An 18,729-nucleotide genomic window follows, 5' to 3' on the forward strand; every position below is an offset into this window, starting at 1 on the left:
TCAGTGTTCAAGACAAATGCTCTGTGTATGCAGCCAGGTATAAATTTAAAGCTTATTTTATACCAGGATGCTTTTGAGGTAGTCAACCCTCTTGGCTCAGCAAAGAAAAAGCACAAGATAGTGGGGGTGTACTTCACACTTGCCAACTTTGAGCCATTCTATCGGTCAAGTGTTGATCAGCTGCAGCTCTTACTTTTGTGCACAGAGCGAGATTTCAAATACTTCGGACATGAGAGAGTGTTTTCAAAAATGTTCTCAGACTTGAGAGAGCTAGAGGATAATGGGCTTGTCACTTCTTCAGGTCATATTGTACGAGCAACAGTCTTGTGCATTGTTGGTGACAATTTGGGATCCCACTGCATTGGAGGTTATGCTGAAAATTTCCGTACCTCCTCTCACTGTTGTAGGTACTGCTTGGTACCCAGACAGGACATGGACAAAGTGAGTGTCAAGTTTCCAGTGAGAACTGTTGAGAGCTACAATGAGGCAGTGCAGCTACTACAAGACAATGAGACAACAACTGTAAATGGAGTAAAGTTTGACTCACTTTTCAATGGTCTTCAGTATTTTCATGTGTGTCAGCCAGGCCTTCCACCGTGCATAGGCCATGACATATTTGAAGGAGTAGTTGCCTATGACCTATCCCTTTACATTCAGTACTTTGTGAAGGTAAAGAAATGGATGACTTACCAGCAGCTCAACCGGCAGATCAAACAGTTCAAGTACCTGGGTTCTGATGCTAGTTCTGCTCCTTCGGAAGTCAGTGAACGTGGCATTAAGGTTGGTGGGCAGGCAGCTGAAAATTGGTGTTTGCTGAGACTTCTTCCCATCATTATTGGGGACAGAATCAAAGACACCCAGGACCAGGTATGGCAGCTAGTTATAATGCTAAAGGAAGTGGTTGAGTTAGTCTGTGCGCCCAAGATATCTGCTGGCCAAGTCAGTTTCCTTCAGGTCCACATACAAGAATATCTTGAAACAAGGAAGCATCTCTTTCCCTCTGAAAAACTTAAACCAAAGCATCACTACCTCCTCCACTACCCATCTCTGATCATGATGCTTGGCCCACTTATTCGCTTGTGGACAATGAGGTTTGAGAGCAAGCATTCGTACTTTAAACGATGTGTGAGGAGGACACAAAACTTTAAAAATGTTTGTAAATCTCTTGCAAACAACCACCAGCTACTGCAGACCTACATGAACTCCAGCTCCTTCTTTCCTCCAGCATTGCAAGTGAAGGATTCCTCCCCTTACCATGCTGAGTTGTACAGCAGTAAGGTATGCAGTGCTGTTGAGGAGAGCTTGGTCACACCTGACTTTATATCCACAGAAGTGCGCTTTCAGGGGACTCTCTATAGAAAGGGCTCCTTTCTGTGCCTTAAGAATGATGAATCTGTGGAATTTGGACAACTTGAGCTCATACTGATGAAGGAAAACAAAAATTTGTATTTTCTTGTGATACCACACTCATCATCTTACATGCCAGAGTATGGGCTTCATAAAGTTGGAGAATCAGCAAGGGATATGCTTTGCATCAATGCTGATCAGTGTCTTGATTTTTATCCACTGGCTGCATACAGTCTGCTTGCAATGAAAATAATATCCCTGAAGCATAGTGTTTTGGATCTGTAAATGTGTTTTCATTTCACTTGTCATTTATTCCCCTCTTTTAGACATGGATGACATAGCCACTTTTGTTAGAGAAGCACTACCAATGTGTAGCACGCCAGCTACACTGCAACCCATTATGGATGTCCTCAAAGACGTTGGGGTGGAAACGCTTGACGATATGCAGCTTCTCCAGATAAATGACCTTGCAGGCGTGCTCAGACCCATTCAAGCAAGGAAGCTTATTGCACATGTTAAAAGTAAGTCAAGGCTCAATCTGTAATATGAGTATATTGCCACCAGTGCCATTGTTGGTCTACTATTCATTATTATGTATGTCTCTGTGCTTTTAAGGTGTCTTCTCAGCTCAGACTGATGCAGCTTCAAGCATGGAGGAGGATTTCACAAGCACACCCCAACCTCAAGAAACACCCTGAGTCCCTACAAGCCCAAGCATCCCCTATACTTCTCGAAGCTCATTTGGAAGCCCAGGCACACCTCAAGCTCCAGAAACACCCCTTCGAACCTCATTTGGAAGCTGCCTCTCCTCTCCATCTGGTAGTGAATGCTCTAGTCCCACTAGAAAACTGGGCAGTGACTGGCACTACAATTTTCAAGTCCCTTGGAACATGCTGCCAGCTGTTGTAAAGAAGAAGTTACACAATCAAGAGCAGCCCACAGCCAGAGAAAGGAGGGAAGTTATTAGCATTATTACAGCTGAAATTCTTGCCACTTGCAAGACACCAGCAAAGAAGCACTTAAGTGAAGTTGCACGGAAGATGGTCCTAGAATATCCAAAGTCTTTCAAAGACATCATAGAAGGTGAAGTCGTTTGAAGCAGTTATGATTCTCTAACAAAACAACTTCAGTGCAGAGTTGATAACTACAAGAGAAATGAGACGCTGGGTAAGAAGAGGATCATCCCAGATGACATCAGCACTGTACCAGACAATAAGAAGCAACGGAAAGACTCATATGGCTGTATTCAGTGGGAATCTGGACCTGTGAATGTGGAAGCACAGATAAAGAAGAAAAAAAACGTGCAAAAAATGTTCCTGGAAAATGAGAGGAATGAAAAACAAATAGAACAGTTAATCTCAGACACCTTCATATCTCAGAGAAACGACATAATGTCTGGTAAGGACACCCAGGCCCTTACTGAAGAATGGCCTCTCCTCTCTCACTCGTTGGCATGAAGGCACACTTCAAACTCTTGACTGGTGTCCACATCAATGAGGGATTTGAGGAGGCCATGGCCTCAAAATTGGCCAGAGTCCTGGAATATTTTCAGTCTCTTCCATTGGAGAAAACAAGCATAGCTGCAAAACAGAGAGCAGAGATCCAAGCTGGAGGTGGACCCTGTGGGGCAGTATTGATGCTACTCTCACACTTCAAAGAGGATCGTACAAGAATGTTCCACATGGTCGACAGAACATGCATCGCTGTGGAGGTTGAGACAGAACACCTGCCACCCACACCATGCATTGTTGTATGTGGTAAGTGAGAGGCAATAGAATGTGTGTGCCCTACATACAAATAGAGGCATTTAAATGGGTGGATTTACTGATGACCTTTTTTTTCACAGGAGAGAGTCCATTGTCTGCAACAGCTTTCATGGTGGCAGCGGACCAGGAGGTGATGATGGATAACTTGAAGAGTTTCACCGACGCACTGGTTGGCATGTTCATGTGTTTCTACATCTTCAATATGCACTACCCAGTGGAACTCGGGTCCACAATGGAGTTTCTTTAAAGGTAAGTGTACATGAATAATCATATACACATACACATGTATTAACAATATAACTCCTCTGTAGGTTAAGGGATATTTAGGATCTTTTTGAAGAGGGGTTGAATGAGGTAGCTGTTTGCGTGACCCCAGTGTGGAGAAACATGCACCTGCACTAGCACTAACGCTCAACAATGTAATGCTGTGGATGGGGTCAGCAGTAACATATTTTAGCCTCCTAAAAAAAGACCCCTAAAAATCAATATCAGTTTAACTGATCAGCTGACTGGGTCAGAAAGACTGTCTGGTAGCAAAATAAAATGCTGAAATTATTCTCATTATTCTCCGTACACTTAAAAAATATATAATGTTTTGCCGTTGACCGCATAACAGTATGTTATTGGAAGATATTATTTTCCCTATTCATTCAGCAACTGCTTCACTAGTAACCAGACCCGGCTGCAGAAAACAATTTAAGGGGGGGCATTACATTTTTTCAGGGGGGCAAACTTTTTCAACCTACATTTTATTTGCTTCAGGCTGAACAATGGCTCTGTGACCACTCCTACAGTGCGGAGAAATAATTTTCCTCTTACTAAAAAGGGGCAGTTCATCCCAAAATCTAAAAAACAAACAAACAAAATAGTGTAGTGCTGTGTCCATTTATTCAACTCAAGCATTTATTCAAATTCTATCAAGTTTTACTCTTTCAAATAATCAACCATCTACAGAACTTTTCAGTACGCTATTTTTCTACTTCTTCTCATCATCATTATCATTAATTATTATTATTAATAATATTGTTTAAAGTGAGCCTCTTATCGTTTAACAGAAAAATACATCATACAAGCAGCAACTTTTGCAGCCTTGTCAGTCTGATGGCGAGTTATCACCTTTCTGTCATCACTAACATACTGTTAATAATCAAAGAAGCTCTGAGGCTTTGTTCTATATGTTATAATACAAGATTTAAGCATTGAGCTACAATCAGGCTACATTCATGACTCTGTACAGTCAAACTAACCAAAAGCTTATTATTGATCATCAGTATAAAGTTTCAGGGCGGTCCTGTAACCATGGTAACTCACGGTGCCAGAGGGGAGGGAGAGACGCTGAATGAAGCCGTTTACACAGATACACTGCAGACAAAGTCCAGACTATAGTTGTTATTTCACACATGTAGCACACAACAGGAGACTCTCCGTGTCAGACGAGCTCTCACGTGCTGACTAAACTCAGCTGATAACGTAGCAGCGCGACGAGTCCCTGCTAGCTAAGCAGCTAAACTTTAGCGCCGCTCCGTGTTGAGATCCCGCCCTGTGTGGGTCTCTGCACTGTCATTGGTCAGGCGAGCACACTGTTAACGATACCATTGGCTGTAGAGTGTGACAATCTGTCAATCAACATCAGCCAACAGTTCTCCGATCTACATTGATCTCACAAGTCGCCTCTGATAAGTTTGAATGACGGAAGTCCGTCGTAGAGACGGAGAACTTTAATCCATGCGAACGCCACAGCTAACTAGCGACTCTATGAGCAACTGCGACCATGAACGTCAAGTACCAACAGCGTTACCCTCTCATGAGGATGACTCAGTGACCCGCCCCCCCACCACCTGTAATTGGTCAGCACGTTTCCTTCGTTCGTTGGTTGAATTGTATGATCGACAAATCGAGATAGGAATAATAGAGCGTTGGCCACTCCGAGGTAATAAACAAAACCCAAATAAAATAAACAGCTTCCAGCCCAGGGCGGGCACGGCTGACTCTGTGGGCGGGCACGGCCCGCCAATGCCCGCCCATGCCGCCGGGACTGCTAGTAACTGATTCATTGCAATAGGTAGAAATAATTACATTAAACTAGAAAAATCCAGGGAAATTTTGAGTGCCACGGGGGGGCTGCTGCCGGGATGACTACATGATATACACAGTATAAATACTGAACAGGACTTAGGATAAATACTGAGCAGTAGAGGTCCTGGAGAAAGTTTTTGAGTTCCTGGAGAAATTTTTAAGAGGAGCTGGAGAAAGTTTTGGGGATCCTGGAGAAATACCTCTGTGACAGACAGACAGACAGACAGACAGACAGGGGAAGGGAGAGAGACAGACAGATAAACAGAGGAAGAGAAAGAGACAGACACCTCTAAAACTTCCTCCAGGACCTCTTCTGCCTCCTACAATAGTGGAAACATTTAAGAGGTTGAAGGAAACATTGTTATAAACAAGTATTTATTTATTACATTAATTACTTCACATAGAAAATACATTCAACATGTTTATTACCCCACAAAGAAATGTGTTTTGGGGCAGAGATTTGAATGTAAACAAAGAACTAGCAAGCTAGTTATCTATTAGCTAACCCCATTAAATCATTCTCATGTCCATTACAGTTCACAGTCATAAAAAGGCTATTATTTTTCCTAACAAAAAGTTTAACTGCACTCTGACACTAATTTATAATTCCTGACAAGTTCATAAAAAAGAAAATATGATCACCATAGGTTAAAAAAAAACCCTATATCTTAACAATATTTGACTTATCTTTTCTCTTTTCCCGGCATGGGCATTTTGCTACATTCTCCATTTTGTCTCAGCATGAAAAGAAAGTTCCTATAATCCCACCTACCTACCAACACATGAGATATCATTGGAAAGGCCAGGTCCTCTATAGAGCACATCAGGAATTAGTTGGGTAGCTCAAATGAGTCAAAAATTGAGACTAAAAACACATTTTCAGTACAGTGGACACAAATTAATAGGCTTGGTCCCCTGCACCATTTTATTTGAGTGTCTGAATGCTGAGTGTGTAAATATATCCGCTATATAGTACCCTCAGAAATTCAATGCAGTGAACCCGAAAGTCCTGACCCTTATCAACCGCATTGCAGAGTTTGAATGGAGTACTTAAAGGATAACTACCGTTTTTTACAATCTGGACCTTATTTCCAGCAAAATATATGGTCATGTACTCACCCAGATAACTTTGGTGTCATTCGGCGTCGTTCGGACGAAATTAGATCCAGTGTAGAGCCGATATATCCATATAATGCGAGTAACGGGGCATCGACACACAGCCTCTATATAACGCATTATCTGCCACGAAACTAGTTCATTTCACCAATATTTTGTTACGATATGCTAGTGCTATTCCCCTCTGAGTCCGGGCTCGTCTGTTGTCAACATCCGGGGTCTGTAGGCTGATCTACTACCTCTGACCTGGAAGATGTCGTCTCTGAGCTGCGCGCGCACCCGCGACAGCCCAGCTTGTTTACCTGTAGCTGCTACTGCTAGTTTGACACCGGATGTTGATAACGGACGGGCCCGGACTCAGAGGGGAATAGCACTAGCATATCGTAACAAAATATTGGTGAAATGAACTAGTTTCGTGGCAGATAATGCGTTATAGAGGCTGTGTGTTGATGCCCCGTTACTCGCATTATATGGATATATCGGCGCTACGCTGGATCTAATTTCGTCCGAACGACTTCAAATGACACCAAAGTTATCTGGGTGAGTAAATGACCATATAGTTTGCTAGAAATAAGGTCCAGGTTGTAAAAAACGGTAGTTATCCTTTAATGGGTAAGTTGCTTTTGGTCACTTTGCATGTATTAAAGGTCTTAAGTCCAGGACACATTGCCTGCGTGTGCAGACACTGTGGTCAGTGTCTGCATCGCATCTAGAGATTCGGAGTCTCACCTTCTTTTTCCACAAGTGCACTGTTCTCAGCGGAAATAGACATAGTTCTACAGTTTCAGCATCTATAAATATATAGAATATGTCGGACATGAAAAAATAACACCTGCTGTATCTGTTTCTTCGTCATCTGTTTATTCAGTATATCAGCCTCTACAGTGTGGTCCATACCAGTGAAGTGAGCAGGATGTGATAATATAGAAATACGTTATACACCACTATCATTTATTCCAACTCTAGCAGATATCTACAGTACCATTGAAATATCACAAATATGATGAAGAATGAAGTTCGTTGTATTTAAGTTTTATTGGATCAACTTCCATATTGAGTAAAAAGGGAGATTATGAATAGGGATGGAAATCGAGAAGTGATTCCAGTTGAGAACCGGTTTCAACTGGTTCAATCCATTGACATAATTTGCCTTTATGCTTAACAATTCCCTTACCGATGCCTTACTGCTACATGCCTTGCAAAACAATGACGTCACGCTCTTGTGAGAGGCAGCCAGCGCTAGCGACAACATGGTGGAGAGACAGAAGTGGTGTAGTAGTGTGGTTTAATTTCACAAAAAATGACACTAACAGTGCAATGTGCAATGTTTCCTGCCGCCGGTAAACGGCTCTGGATCAGCGCAGACTCTGGGTTAGGGCTGCACGATAAATCGAATTTTCATCGTCATCGCGATATGAAAATGTGCGATAAACACATCGCAAAAGACTGCCTGACACGCGATGAATAAGAAAAATCATTTTGTTAACATGCGGCATGCATGCACCGTGAGCATGCACCGTCAGACGGAGCCTTGGATACAAGGGCCGATCAGATGAAGCCCCAGCTAGCCGTTAGCTACCCTGACAAAATTAATCGGCATTAGTTTGGTGGTGATTGCCTGGTTATGATGGCTGAGGGAGGAGAGAAAAGCGATGAAAATGGTCGACGAAGAACAGCACTGCTGCTATATGGAGTTATTTTGGATTCAGGAGAGACGACGTTGTAACGTGGGCTGGTGAAGGGGAAGGTGATGGTCCACTTTAGTGCGGGTAGCTCCGGTTACTCAAGAGACGGCAGGCAACATTGGGGGTTTCTGCACGGCACTTTTATTCATAACACTGACTTTACCATGCCAGGTCTCTACGGCACTAATGTTACAGGCATACATGCAAACGAACACAGGCTGAGGTTCTTCTACCAACACTTTACAATATAAAAACACATTAAAAGGGAAGTCTTTGCTCTGTTAGCGGTATGCTATCTCATGAGGAGCAGAAGTACAACTGCTCTTCTTCATCGTACAGGTTACATTACCCATTAAACAAAAGGAGCTATAATAACTCTGACTGTTACAGCGTGTTACAAAGACAGGTACTGTGTAGGCACATCAGCACATCTTCAGCACATCAATGAATGTGGTACATGTCTGAAACCAAAGTTGACATGCTGATTTTCTTGGCCAATAACTTGTGTTAAGGGAATAACTAAGGTTGTAACTTGACCTAAAGGGTTGGGGTTTTTTTTCCTGATTTTATTTTCTCTTGATTTAGTGGGCTGGCCCTACTCTATTTCAGTTCATACTATAGATCTCTGCACCTTGTTAGGCAGAGTCAAGGGCCTTGATGACTTTGATGAGAGACATTACAGTTAATATAAAGTGCCATGTTTAATTTATATTTATTTAATTATGTAAGTTGTTTCCTCCTGGATTTTTAAAATGTATTTCAACTCTGCATGGTAAGAGATGTTTTGGTTGAGTTTACAAGAAAATAGTTTAAAGGGAGCAGGGGAAATTAAACTTTAATTTCATATAGTTATAATGTCTTATTTAAATGAATGTTCTGCTTAATTGGTTGGGTATTCATGTGCAGTTTGTTTGATAAAAGCATGTTCAAAATAATTTATTTCATTCTTTATTCAGTTGGCATTGGCTATTCAATGTTTCGGGTCTATGTTAGCTGTCTACAAATTAATGCGGAAACACTATTGTTAACTGTATAGTTAATAATATGCAAACTTCAATATTGGTTTATTTATCGCAAGTTATATCGTCATCGCAATATTAAACAGTGTTATCGCACATCGCAGATTTTCCTCATATCGTGCAGGCCTACTCTGGGTGTTGCAGAAGTTCCGATTCTGCACCCAGCTCTCTCCTCCAGAGCTGCCCAGAGCTCAGCAGCTGTCTGCCGGCAAGCAGCACCTCTGTGACTCCGCTCTGTCTGGTCCTTATTGTCACATCGCTCGGAGTATATCTGGAAATGTTTTCGCGTTCCATCTGTTAGAGTCCACTCACTCACTATGTCCAGTCCTATTTTAAAGGAGTCATCACCCGGAAATCACATTTTTTCTTGTTAATACATGTATATTGCAGTTGGACCTCAGTTGAAACTTGCCTGAAAATTTGGAGTTTGAAAGTGGCTCAGTTTTTTCATTTGGCCTCTTTGTTTAAACCACAAGGGTGTGCACTCAAAGACACAAGGGTTTGATTCTGCTCCTATGGTTACGTCACCATAGGAGGCTCTTTGCATAAGCCCGGCCTCTCCACCACCACCGCCCACATACACGCACACAGAGCAGAACAGACAGACAAAGAGATCCCAAAGACAAATAAGTTTTAAGATATTTATCCGAAATAAATTACTTATTTATCCTAACCTATTTATCTGAAATAAAGTATTTGTCCCGCTGAATGATAATTTCATTTATTGTTACATTTATTACATTTTTTGTAATCCAGTGGATTATAGTAACCTACTTATTACAAAAAAATGCCATGTGATGTGCATTCAATAACGGACTACATTTCTAAGTTATCTAACCCAATCCTGTCTAACATATCTCAACAAATATGTGTTCTCTACCTGTAGGATAATGCATGGGAGCAACAGTCTGGGAGAACGTCTGGAAAAGATCCAGAGAGACCCAGAAGTCAGGGACCCCAGGGAACTGCCATCCTGACATTCCTGAAGATTTTCATGGTTTTCAGTCTCACATGCACAATGTACCAAGTCAGTTCTGTGTATCATGTTAAAAGTCCCAAGTTTGTCAATTTTTGAATTCTATGTTACATGTTGACACAGTAAACAAAAAAGTGTTAATGGTTTTAAGTCCCATAGAGGCAGGGGTTTTGAAGTGGCCTTCCCCTCGGACAAGGCCTGGAAAGAGCACCCCCCATTTGACGTTTCTGTGAACATTTTTGACTTTGTTGCAAAATTTTTGATTTTTTGCAGAATTTGTAATATCTTTTTTTTTTTTTAAATTTAAAACGTTTTTTGGAAACATATTAAGGCAGTTCTGTATATTATGTTACGATTTGTTTTTGAATTCTACATTATGTAGTATGTATGTTAATACAGTAAACAATAGATTCATTTTCTGTCCACCAAAGTTTCTGAAGGTGTTGATGCTCATAGAACAGGGGTCTTCAAATTGTAGGCCTCCCCTTGGACAAACCCTGACTTTTTTTGTGAAAATTTGACTTTGTTTCATAATTAACAAATGAATTAAATGTGTTATAAATATGGAGCCTGTCGGATTTTTCCTGTTCTGCTGTTGCAGATGGTGCATCTTTTGGAGAGGCATAAGTTAGAGCAGCTTCCCTCTGTTTGCATTAAATTAAATATCGCAAGCAGTCCAGATAGTTTTAGCTGCAGGCCTGCTAAGTTGGCATCACTGATGTCAGATAGATAGAATGAATGAATGAATGAATGAATGACATCTTTATTATGGTGTCCTGCATATTAATATGCCCCGTCCCCATGGGCTTACAAGACACCCTAAGTCCAGATTTATAAACCAAAAAGGAAACTGATATCTCATCAAATCTGATTTTCACCAGTAATGGGAGTGAAAACAACACCCATGATCACACTGTACTTCACAGAAAAATCTTAGAAAATAATCTAGTACTTTCTGTAAAATATTTGTTTTGTTTTTTTACAGTAGTTTTCAGTGAATTACTTTTATGTATGATGCATGTATGTTTTATTTATACCATTATTTACCCTTTTAAAATAACACTTTGAACACATGATTAATTACCCGCAATTTTAAGGAAAACACTTTGAATGACTGGTGATTTCTGTAATTTTGTATGTCTTCGTTATCATGGACAGCAATTTGTAAATTAATACCTCACATTTAATGTAAAATTACATTCAAATCTCTACAAATATAATAAATTGCCATTGAAAACACAAAATTAACATAATCTTAAATCATGGTAAATTACCTGGAATTTTAATGGCAAAAATTTGAATTACTCCCAATATCTCCAAATCTACAGGCATTTCATGGTTTGTTTGAAAGTCAAAACCTTTATAAAAAACATTTTATACAAAATTACAGTGGAATGTGTACTAATACAATACCATATAAATGGTAAAAATTTAAATTACTCTCAATATCTGTAAATCTACAGCCATTTTATTGTTTAAAAAAGCAAAACATCTGTTAGAATACAGAATTCTTTCTGTAAAACTGCATTCTACAGTAATGTACAGTTAAAAAACATAAAATCACTTCAACCACACATGCTAAATAACCTGCAATTTTGTGGAAATAACTACAGATTTCTGTAATTTTATATACATTTCTTCATTACAATTATTAGGAAAGATCTGTAAAATGACATCACATATGATGTAAAATTACATTTGAATATGAAAAAGACATGTTAAGTTGCCTTTAAAAACATAATAATAATGTAATCTTTTTATGGTTAATTATTTGTAATTTTAAGGGTAAATGTTTAAATTACTGCTAATATATGTTAATCTACAATTATTGTCTTATTGAAAATGGTGATAACCTGTAAAAAAAACCAAAAAAAAGCCCCATTTTATACAAATTACAGTGGAATGTGTACTAATACAATACCATATAAATAGTGAAAATTTAAATTACTCCCTATATCTGTAAATCTACATGCATTTTTTTTGTTTAAAAAAGCAATAATAATATAATATAATAATAATAATATATTTTAAATTGTCTTTATACAGTAATGTACAGTAAATTACGTTTGTGTTTGTACAAATACTACTCATTACCCCCATAAAATCACCTTAACCACACATGCTTAATGACCTGGAATTTTTGTGGAAAACACTACAGATTTCTGTAATTTTACGTACATTTCTTCATTATCATTATCAGGAAAGATCTGTAAAATTATATCACATTTTATGTAAAATTACAATTGAATATGAAAGACACATGTTAAATTACCTTTAAAAAACATAGTAATAATGTAATCCATCCATCCATTTTCTTCCGCTTATCCAGGGCCGGGTCGCGGGGGCAGCTGCCTGAGCAGGGACACCCAGACTTCCCTCTCCCCGGACACTTCCTCCAGCTCTTCCGGGAGGATCCCAAGGCGTTCCCAGGCCAGCCGGGTGGCATAGTCACTCCAGCGTGTCCTGGGTCTTCCTCGGGGTCTCCTCCCCCCGGTGGGGCATGCCTGGAACACCTCCCGAGGGAAGCGTCCAGGGGGCATCCGATACAGATGCCCAAGCCACCTCAGCTGACTCCTCTCGATGTGGAGGAGCAGCGGCTCTACTCCGAGCTCCTCCCGTGTGGCGGAGCTCCTCACCCTATCTCTAAGGGAGCGCCCCGCCACCCTGCGAAGGAAACTCATTTCGGCCGCTTGTATCAGGGATCTTATTCTTTCGGTCACGACCCAAAGTTCGTGACCATAGGTGAGGGTAGGAACATAGATTGATCGGTAAATCGAGAGCCTCGCCTTACGGCTCAGCTCTCTCTTCACCACGACGGACCGATACAACGACCGCATTACTGCGGCCGCCGCACCGATCCGCCTATCAATCTCACGCTCCATCCTTCCCTCACTCGTGAACAAGACCCCAAGATACTTGAACTCCTCCACTTGAGGCAGGATCTCTCCCCCAACCCGGAGGGAGCAAGCCACCTTTTTCCGGTAATAATGTAATATTACATTATATTATTTTTATTGGTAATTACATGTAATTCTAAAGGTAAATATTTAAATTACTGCTAGTATCTGTTAATTTACAGTTATTACATTGTCTTATGGAAAATGGTAATAAACCTGTGAAAACAGAAAATTGTATGTAAAATTAGAGTTAAAGATGTACAAATACAATAAATTGTCATTAAAAAACATAATATCAATGTAATCTTACATTATGGTTAATTAACTGTAATTTTAAAATTTAAACCTAAAATTACTAAAAAAATATCTGTAAATCTACTGGCATTTCATTGTTTTATTGGAATACAGGAAACATCTGTAAAAAAACAACAGAACATTTCCTGTAAAATTACATTCTTTTTTTTACAGTGTAGCTGGTTTAGAGGATGAAAAAAGTTTAAAAAATCACTCCTTTGAGGACAAAAATGTAAACATCTTGGCAGAGAAGACAGATGGTTTAAAAGAGGAGTAAAAGAATCCATCGATGTCAAACTGGAACAACCGTTGTTGAACAGAGGAGGTGGCCTATGACATTACTTATCACCACTCCCTCCCTAAACAGCTTAACAACAATTCACACCTGGGCTCACCTAGCCATAGCAACTCACATGAAGACCAGTTGGGTCAACGACTCTGAAACTCAGAGCTCACACGTGTCCTTAACAACTCTGTAAGGACACTCCCACAATATGTAAGGACACTCCCACACATAGTTTAAAAGCCTGCAAACTCCCGCCCAGTTACAAAGAATTGAAGAAGCCTCTTGGATGGGAGGTTAAATGTCTTCAACAAACTGAAACAAGTCCAGTTGCCTACGATACAGCACTTAGAATTACCATGACCTGGATGACTGAGAACCTTCATCAACACTTAAGTTCGATACGATTTGCACCAGTAGCTGCAGAACCTGGGCCTCAGACACGGCATAATACCCCCAGCTAAAATGGTGATAACTTATAAGGAACAAACACACGCATTAAACAATCTGATGGAGGTGCAACACTTCATTAACAAGGTAAAAGAAGAAGCCGCAGGAGTAAATATTGGAGACTGAGAGATAGGGAGCAACTGGACTGTAAGCTGAACGTTTGTGTTTACATCCCTGCTGATGTGAGGTTGATCATATGGTAAGAGGGATTGTGCAACAACAGACTGTAAAACAATATAATTTGTGTTACTCAAATGGTGAATCAATGAAACATGGAAACCATATATTTATTTATTTTTTTCTTTAAAGCAAAGCAATTTTTCCTTACGTGCTAAAATTAAAGGCATCAGTATATCAGTATTTTGAACACTGCCAACTTATTATGTTTGCACAAGTTTACACAACATACTCCATTCAGGGAGATTTGTCTTTACATAAAGCAGCATACACTGGTATGCCCTGAAAGTGCAGGAGACTAAGTGTGAATGTTTTTGATTAAGTTGCTGCAGATGTAGGATGGTGTGCACACTAAGAAAGGCTGTGCAATAATAGAGTAAAGAGAATACAATTTTTGAAATTTATTTTGATGGATTCCGCTCAAACATTGTTTATTTTTCATTCTTCAGTAATTTTCATTTTCATGCTGGCATTAAAAGCTGCAACAATGTCAGTATTTTAACATTGGCAATTTACTAAGCTTGCACGTATGTATCACTTTTTTCAGGAGTAACAATACAGTTACTCCTGAAAAAAGTGATACATACGTGCAAGCTTAGTAAATCCTTCTTGCTCCGTGTTACTTGTATCAATATAGGTACAATAGACACAAGTAACACAGAGCAGGAAGGGCACCTAGGGGTTACACCTAATCTTCCTTTTTTCTTTTTGTTTTAAATTGGTCCGAGAGAAAGCTGAGTGAACTGATCCACAGATCTGTTCATAACAGTAGCTGGAAGCAAATCTAGGGGGCTTCCCATTTAGTTGGGATAATGGGGTTATTTTTCTTCTGCTGTTCAGTATGTTCAATGTATGTTCTAGTGTTCAAATGTGTTGATGTCATTTTCGTTAAGGGTGTAACAATCTCCCTCAATTTTTAACTCAAAAAGGAAGAGTACAAATGCAAATTTTAAGGGAATGGGCTGATTTGATAAGTGCCGGGAATGGACACTGCCGGCTTACCGAAAATATAATTAAACTCCCAAAAATAAACAGCAAATCACGTACAGTAATGTTGGATTAAATTATACAGAAATGAAAACACACAGAAGGTTAGGTTTATCACTCTGTATTAACAGAAAACAAATAAAATTTTGCCGACCCGAACGCACACACCAATACAATACAACAAACATATGGCCAAAATCCCCGAAATAACCCCGAACATCCCAACAGTTCAAACGTCCAAATCCCAACATAAAGTGTCTGTGTAAGAGTTAGTCCTGAGAGAAAAGTATCAAAACAAAACTACCTGACAGGTGGAAATGTGGCGAGCTACCGTAAGTCTTAAAGGTCCCATATTATGAAAAACACGTTTTCTCTGGTCTCTACATATATAAACTAGTCCTCTCTGAGCCTACCAACTCCAAGAATGAGGAAAGCGAACGAGTCCTGCATCGTCTCTGTAGCCCACCCACAGGTAAAACAGGGCTCCTACAGGCTGTTCGGATTCAGCTCCTGTGTGATCACTCACTGTGTGAGTGATTTGCATAGGCCGGGCTCCTCTGCGTGAAAACACTCCCCCCTCTCCCTGGAGATATCCGAGAGGGGGGCATTCATCCCCGAGGTGAAGTTCGGTGTGTCCAGCGGTAAGATAGCAGTGTTTAGCAATGTCGTCACTCAGAGCTAGACACGCAAATTGCTCGTTGTTGGTTGTAAAAATCAACATAAGTGCCTATATTCTGTCCCAGCTACAGAAGAACAGAAGACACAGTGGTTGCGTTTAATTTTTAATGACAACGTGCCAACTACGGTTCCTCTAAGTTTGTTTGTGTGTGCTAACCACTTAACATCTGACTGCTTCAGTAACGAGGGTCAGTACAAAGCTGGCTTTGCCTCGACACTGACCCTTGTAAAAGGATCAGTCCCGACAATACGGGACCCAGCAACTGCACCAGAGCCACAAGTAGCAGTTAGCTCCGCTTCGGTCCGCTATGTAATGGCTTTAGAGGAAGTTTAATGTTAATTAAAACTGCAAGCAGTGATGAACGGGCCCTCACCCCCCCCACGTACGTTGGGCTGTGGCGCCGTCGGAGGCCTGTGTGCCCAGATGTGTGCTTGGCCGTTGCCTGTGGAAATGTCCTACCTACTGTAAATGGGATACGTGTCACGCAAAACACAACAGGGGCATCTTCAGTGACTTCCTGTGTCCAGTGGGTGGCGCTATGGATATGACACAGTATTGATGCATAGAAGGATTGAGGGTTAAACCCTCTACATGTGTGAGCAATTTGGTGTAGATGGGAACTTGTATGTTGAAGTTATAAGTACTTCCTGCTTATGGCAAGGGATCGACATTGACCGCTCTGCTACGCCCACCAGGTACAACGTAGGCGAATACTTCTGACAACACATCATCTTCAAGGTCTGAGGATGAGACTTAGTGAGTGTGAAGTCTGTGGTTTTAAATCTGGAGGAGCAGTTAGTTAATGTAAGAGGCATAGAAATGGGTTTTAAATGGCGGTGAAATCTCAACTTTAAACCAAAATGGCGGACTTTCTGAGGGTATGTGTCCAAGAAGGTTATTTGTGTGTCTGGTCATGATACATATGCATACTGAATTTTGTTCATGTACTTGCATGTAGGAGGCGGGGCTTCAAGTGAGAAATAATCCAGGGGGCGCTATAGAGCCATCTTTTCACTTAACACAGTATTGATGCATGCAAGTATTCAGGGAGAACCCCTTCACATGTGTAACCAATTTGGTGTAGAGGGAAATTGAATTTAGAAGTTATAAGGACTTCCTGTGAGATGGCAAAGGATCGAAATTGACTGTTTTATAGGCTATATCGGCACATTCAAACAGGCAAGTCTTATTGTTATTTAGCGTTGTGCAGTCCCAATTTTAGGCCTAATTAACTTTGCATTTTCTCTGTTACTTTTACAGCTACGTGATATAGTTTGGATATTACCTGAGTCATGGAAGGAGCTCCTGGACATAAGTGTTATTCCTAGCCTGATATATTTTTATAGTCGACCCTAAAACACTGTTTTCTCCTGTGGTGAGATGTCAGAACCTATACTTCACCACATGCTACTGAATTAAAAAAAAAAAAAAAAAAAAACTTTTTTTCATTTAATTTTTTGACAAACCATTATCATTCTTATAATTACGAATTTCTATTGTGTGGTGTATTTAACATAATTTGGTGTTCCTATGCAAGGCTTTATAATGAAGCAGTTCAACACTTTTCAAAGTAATTAGATGGTTTTACTGAACATGAACTATTTACAATACAACAAACATAACATAACAAAACGAAAACAACAGACTTGTGATAGTGTGGGTGAGCAGTGTGATGAAAAGGCAACCAAAAACCAACAAGTTAAAAAAAAAAGGCCAACCTCACTTTCCCTGGTCTATTCGTGGGCTTAAATATATTTAGAAAAAAAACAATAAAACCCACTATCAGGTTAGGAATACTGCTTGCTCCAAAAAAAAAACAAACAAAAAGGAATCGTACAAAAAAAACCCTGACCCATTTTAAATGTTTTACCGTACCTGATAGTGGGTTTTAAGGGCTTCAGAAATGTTTTTTAAAAAAATATCATTTCCCAAAGTGGAAAAAACAGACCATGGTGCGGTCTTGTCAGGGTTTGTCTTGTCTGTCTTTGGTCTTGTGTTCCCACTCTTGGCCTGCACCTTGCCGTGGTGAGTGGGCTTTTTAACTAACACAGGCTGTTTATGTTGTGTGTGAGTGTGTGGGCACTAAAGGCATTGGTAGTATGCAAATGATGACTCACTAAATTATACTGAATAATTCATTTGAAATGACATTTTACTGTTCTATCATTAATTAAACTTCTGTTTTCTCCATCCTCCACAGCTACATGCCACACAGGATTGATGGATGGATTACAAGATGTTATTCCATTGATGAGCCCTGAAAGCATTGCCAGCCAGTTCAGTCTTCTCCCTGGAGTGATGTCCCTCTCCCGCCAACCTCTGCCTTTTGAGAGAAACCAATTACTTTATTTATGGAACATGTCGCATTAAATGTGTTTCAAAGTTAATCACTTAAAACAACAATAAAGGCTTTTCAGGTTTATACAAATGTTTGTCAAGTCACCCTTTAATCCCCAACTTATTATATAGTAAAATAATTACTAAAATATTTACAAACCTTAAAGGTTTAGTATGGGGAATGCTATATTTTTTCAAAAATAATACGTCCACAGTGCGTTTAGAGGGGTGCAGAATAAAAGCATTGTTTTTCCAGAAAAAATTATATGTAGTCTGAATTAATTAATTTAAAAATTTTGATGGGCTCGACAATGACTTCCTGTTCACATCCTACCAGACAGCAGCCGCCATTGTGGCTCACTTCTCCGATGTTTTCCTGACCCTCCTCCCGGTCATATGCATTTGTTTTCAGCGAAGTCAATCGGTGGATCAATGGATTATGATATACATGTTATGTTGTGTGTATTTGTGTAGTCTGATCTGTCGTAAACAACAGGTTACATGTTACGGGGCGCGTTTGTGTCGCGGACTCACAGTGCCACAGAGATGGGATCCCTTTTTTTTTTCATCTAGATGAGAGAGCTGAGCCTGTGGCCAGAGCGACTGTCTGTGACACCGCCCGGTTCCAAGGCCCTGATCG

General features: G+C 40.1%; 1 long non-coding RNA gene across 1 annotated transcript; it reads left to right on the forward strand.

The window, feature by feature from the left end:
- The first annotated feature begins 3,019 nt into the window (after positions 1–3,019).
- Positions 3,020–9,961, forward strand: LOC311271400. The gene is made up of 3 exons (XR_014624413.1): positions 3,020–3,104; positions 3,194–3,362; positions 9,896–9,961. It is a non-coding gene; the product is annotated as an uncharacterized lncRNA (long non-coding RNA).
- Positions 9,962–18,729: the final 8,768 nt, after the last annotated feature.

This window comes from Pagrus pagrus, assembly GCF_965226575.1.
Source record: "Pagrus pagrus genome assembly, chromosome: 16".
Taxonomy (NCBI): Eukaryota; Metazoa; Chordata; class Actinopteri; order Spariformes; family Sparidae; genus Pagrus; species Pagrus pagrus.